This window comes from Phyllobates terribilis, unplaced genomic scaffold, assembly GCF_046119375.1.
Source record: "Phyllobates terribilis strain yellow unplaced genomic scaffold, ASM4611937v1 Scaffold_936__1_contigs__length_529275, whole genome shotgun sequence".
NCBI lineage: Eukaryota > Metazoa > Chordata > Amphibia > Anura > Dendrobatidae > Phyllobates > Phyllobates terribilis.
This window is the reverse complement of record NW_027363696.1, coordinates 503,209-508,765: the sequence shown is the minus strand read 5'-3', so window position 1 is coordinate 508,765 and position 5,557 is coordinate 503,209.

The window sequence follows — 5,557 nt, the reverse complement described above, 5'->3', positions numbered from 1 at the left end:
ACAATGCTTTATCACCATACCGCCAAACAAAAAGTGGAATAACACGCGATCAAAAAGACACATATAAATAAAAATGGTACCGCTGAAAACGTCATCTCGTCCCGCAAAAAACAAGCCGCCATACAGCTCCATCAGCCGAAAAATAAAAAAGTTATAGCTCTCAGAATAAAGCGATGCTAAAAAATATTTTTTTCTATAAAATAGCTTTTATTGTGTATAAGCGCCAAAACATAGAAAAATGATACAAATGTGGTACCGCTGTAAACGTACTGACCCGAATAATAAAGCTACCTTATCAATTTTACCACACGCGGAACAGAATAAAAAAAAAAAAAAAAAAAACAATTCCTGAATTGTTGGTTTTTGTTTATTCTGCCTCCCAAAAATCGGAATAGAAAGCGATCAAAAAATGTCACGTGCCTGAAAATGGCACCAATAACAACGTCAAGTCATCCCACAAAAAACGAGCCGTCACATGACTGTCTGCCAAAATCTGGAAAAATTATAGCTCTCAAAATATGGCGATGCAAAAACTAGATTTTACAAAAAATGCGTCTTTTAGTGTGTGACAGCTGTCAGTCATAAAAACCCCATTTGATTCTGGCATTGCTGTAATCACACCGACCTGAAGAATAAAGTCGTCTAATCACTTATACCGCACAAGGAACGGCGTCAAAAATAAACTCTTGGGCTGGGGCTGGGGCTAGGGTTGTGCTGGGGCTAGGGTTGTGCTATGGTTAGGGTTGTGCTAGGGTTAGGGCTGGGGTTGGGATTTTTTTCAAAAGTAAGAAAAAAAGATGACGATATGGCGACTAGTGTTGAGCGCAAGTGCTCGCTACTTGAGTTTGGTGCTCTGGTATGCATTGAGTATCATGGGTATTTGAGTGACATGCTCGAGTCTCTGCCCCATATGCTTCGCGGCCAAAAAAACTTTACGGGGATTGCCTGCCATGCACGAGCGATCCCCGCATGTTTTTTTTTGGGTGTCTAATAACCGTGAAACATGCGGAGCAGGGACTCGAGCATGTCACTCGAGCACACGCTGTACATGGTGCATACCTGAGTACCCGATGCAAACTCAAGTAGCGAGCACTTGCGCTCAAGAATAATGACAACTTATTCAATATGATGACCTAATGTAAACAAATTCTGTGCCGTACCTCTGGGTTCAAAATGTTCACTATACACCTTAATAAAATCCTTGAGGGGTATAGTTTCCAAAATGGGGACATTTGTGGGGGAGCTCCACTGTTTAGGCACATCACGGGCTCTCCAAACGCGACATGGTGTCCGCTAACGAATTGAATGGAAAATCGGCTCAAATTGTTAGCGGACGCCATGTTGCGTTTGGAGAGCCCCTGTGTGCCCAAACATTGGAGCTCCCCCACAAGTGACCCCATTTTGGAAACTAGACCCCCAAGGCACCTATCTAGATGCATAGTAAGCACTTGGAACCCCCAGGTGCTTCACAAATTGATTCGTAAAAATGAAAAAGTGAAAAAAAAAACAGATGGTAATCTCGCCTGAAGAAGGAGCCTCTGTGCTCTGAAAGCTTGCATATATATATATTTTCTGGTTAGCCAATAAAGGTATCACCCCAAGAATACTTTTGTCATTTTTGGCATACAAGTATTTACATCGATTTTTCTGGCTAGCACGGTGCCACAATATAACTTTGTATTGTACATCATGATAATGGAAGATACCCCAATGTATCGATCACAGATGGATCTGAAAAACCTCCTGAAGAAACTGGCACAAATGAACAGCGACATTTTCTTTCTATCCAGATGCAAAAAAGAAAACTTAATCCCCAAAGGCCTCATAATAAGGAATCCGACTCAGTTTACCTACAATACTCATTTTTCACAGAAACTTTGCTACAGATCATCTGAGAGACTGCGGAATCACCGCATTGGATTTTTCTACAAGAAGAAGAAGAAGAGGACCATCCATAAAGAGATAACTTCTCTACAGGGCCGAATACAAGGACCAGATTCATGTCTAATCAAGGAGACATTACAAGATTTTTACAAAAAATTGCAACATCACCTTATTATCAATAAGAAAAAGAAACTTGACAGACTGAGGAAGAAAGCAGGTCTCAATGTAGTTGAAGGTAAGCCCAATTTACAAAATCATTTTAATACATCGTCCTCTGTTGTGAACCTCTCACAGTATGAGCCAAACGCAGGAGAAATGAATGTTTTATCAAAGGGACTAACATTCTGTCCTACAAAACAACTTGATACGGCTCAATTTTGTAGTGATATTGAGGAATTCTTCCGCAGATTACGGCTTAAAGAATTCTTTCACAACCATGCAGATATCACACCACAAGATAATCTGAACAACACATCAAAAAAGAAAAAGAGGACAAACTGGACCCCCCAACCTGGGCACAACCAAACTCTAGATCACTACGTAGACTGTTTCCGTAAAAAAGTTAAATCTGACATTTTGGACAGATGCCACAAAGTGCCGCACAATATCAGTATGGAGGAAAGAAAAGCCATACAGTCTTTAAAAGCAAATAACAATATCATCATCAAACCAGCAGACAAAGGAGGAGCTGTAGTCATTATGAACATGTCAGATTACATCCAAGAAGCACACAGACAACTCTTGGATATAAAATACTACACTCCACTTCAGGAAGATCCCACCAAAAAATACACAGAGGAACTAACACATATCATCAATGGGTTTGATTCTACTTCATCCTCACTACTGGAACTAATACCAGACAATCCCCAAACAGGTACCTTCTACATGTTTCCTAAAATACATAAAGGAGGTAATCCTGACAGGCCAATCATTTCTGGCATTGGGACATTAACGGAAAATATCTCAGGCTGGGTGGAGAACATTCTGAAACCCCTGGTGAGACGCACACCCAGCTATATCCAGGACACCACGGATAGCCTCTGCAAACTGTCAGCTCTCGGCCCACTTCCGGAGGACACAATACTAGCCACCATGGATGTAGAGTCTCTCTACTCCAACATTCCTCATGAGGATGGGATTGTAGCAAGCAAACATTTCCTACAAAAAAACAATCTGGCTACAGAACCAACTCTGCAATTCATCAGGTTTGTGCTCCATCACAATTATTTCTCCTTTGGGAACAATTTATACCAACAATGTATGGGTAGCGACATGGGAAGCAAAATGTCCCCACAATATGCAAACCTATTTATGGCTAAACTACAGGAGGAGTTTTTGTCATCTTGCTCTATTAAACCTCTAGCATACTTCCGCTACATTGATGATCTGCTAATAATCTGGACAGGCTCAAAAGATGATCTGCTGACCTTCCACGATAACTTCAACAGGTTCCACCCAACCATCAAGCTCACCCTCAACTTCTCAAAATCCCAAATACATTTTCTGGACATGACCATATACATCAAAGACAACACCATACAGACATCAATTTACCATAAGCCCACAGGACTAGAGATGAGCGTTGTTCTACTCGAACTGTTCGCCAATCTCAAATTCGAGCTGTTTTGGGCGGTGTTCGAGCCGTTCGGCGAACACGAACAATTTGAGAAAAATTCGGCTGTTCGAGGTTATGTTTGATAACTGTTCGTGCACCAAAATCATGACTGGATTTTTTCTCAGTAATGATGAAAATTAATGTTAATACGCAGTTTGAGTGTACAGCAGGGCGGGGGGAGGGGCAGGGGATGGATCTCTGCAGGAACAATGAAGATCTCCATTTTTTTTTTCTCTTTCCCGCATTTACAGTGGGGAGGTGCAATCTGTCAGCCTATCAGCAGCGCACACACGGAGCGAAGTGCTTTTTTTCACACAAGCAAGGGCATGTGTCATTGGCAGTGTATGTCACATGTCCTTGCCCTATAAGACCAAGCCATTTTCCCCGTCGCCACCATTTTCTCACTGCTGCAGCTGCGTGTTAGACGGCACCGCTGTTGCTGTGTGTGCTATACCTTGTTAATTTCAAGCCAATTTTCGCACAAATCTACAGATAGCTTGGGAGTAGGGAATAGTTGTGATTGCAGTCCTTTTAAGGACTAGGTTACAGCATTTCCTACGACTTTTATCAGGCAGGTCTGTGCTCTTAAATAGATAGATTGTGGGAGTAAAGACTAATTGTAATTGCAGTCCTTTTCAGGACTAGGTTACATCAGTTCCTATCAGTTTTTGCCAGGCAGGTCTGTGCCAGTGCTGTGCAAGTTTTTTTCACAGCATTTGGCTGAATCTAGCAAAGCTAATCCTTTTTGGCCTATTGCAGAGTGTGTTAGTCAGTGGAGTAGCCTATCTGTGTTGCAAGATATACCACCTGTGTATAGAATACCAATTTTTTTACTGCACCTAGTGAAGTAAAATCTTTTCGCCATAGCATCATTCTATTAGTCCATCTATACTGACCTCCATCAGGTTGCAAATTAAATATAATTTTTTTCTGCATCTAGCTCTGAAAAAATATTGGGCTTCTAGCTGTGTGTGGGACTTGTTGTATTAATCCATCTATACTGACCTCCATCAGGTTGCAAACTAAATATATTTTTTTCTGCATCTACCTCTGAAAAAATATTGGGCTTCTAGCTGTGTGTGGGACTTGTTCTATTAATCCATCTATACAGACCTCCATCAGGTTGCAAACTGAATATATTTTTTTCTGCATCTACCTCTGAAAAAATATTGGGCTTCTAGCTGTGTGTGGGACTTGTTCTATTAATCCATCTATACAGACCTCCATCAGGTTGCAAACTGAATATATTTTTTTCTGCATCTACCTCTGAAAAAATATTGGGCTTCTAGCTGTGTGTGGGACTTGTTCTATTAATCCATCTATACAGACCTCCATCAGGTTGCAAACTGAATATATCTTTTTCTGCATCTACCTCTGAAAAAATATGTGGCCTTCTAGCAGTGTGTGGGACTTTCTCTATTAGTCCATCTATACTGACCTCCATCAGGTTGCAAACTGAATATAATTTTTTTCTGCATCTAGCTCTGAAAAAATATTTGGCCTTCTAGCAGTGTGTGGGACTTTCTCTATTAGTCCATCTATACTGACCTCCATCAGGTTGCAAATTAAAAATAATTTTTATCTGCATCTACAGTACCTCTGAAAAAATATTTGGGCTTCTAGCTGTGTGTGGGACTTGTTCTATTAGTCCATCTATACTGACCTCCATCAGGTTGCAAATTGAATATAATTTTTATCTGCATCTAGCTCTGAAAAAATATTTGGCCTTCTAGCAGTGTGTGGGACTTTCTCTATTAGTCCATCTATACTGACCTCCATCAGGTTGCAAACTGAATATATTTTTTTCTGCATCTACCTCTGAAAAAATATTGGGCTTCTAGCTGTGTGTGGGACTTGTTCTATTACTTCATCTATACAGACCTCCATCAGGTTGCAAACTGAATATATTTTTTTCTGCATCTACCTCTGAAAAAATATGTGGCCTTCTAGCAGTGTGTGGGACTTTCTCTATTAGTCCATCTATACTGACCTCCATCAGGTTGCAAACTGAATATAATTTTTTTCTGCATCTAGCTCTGAAAAAATATTTGGCCT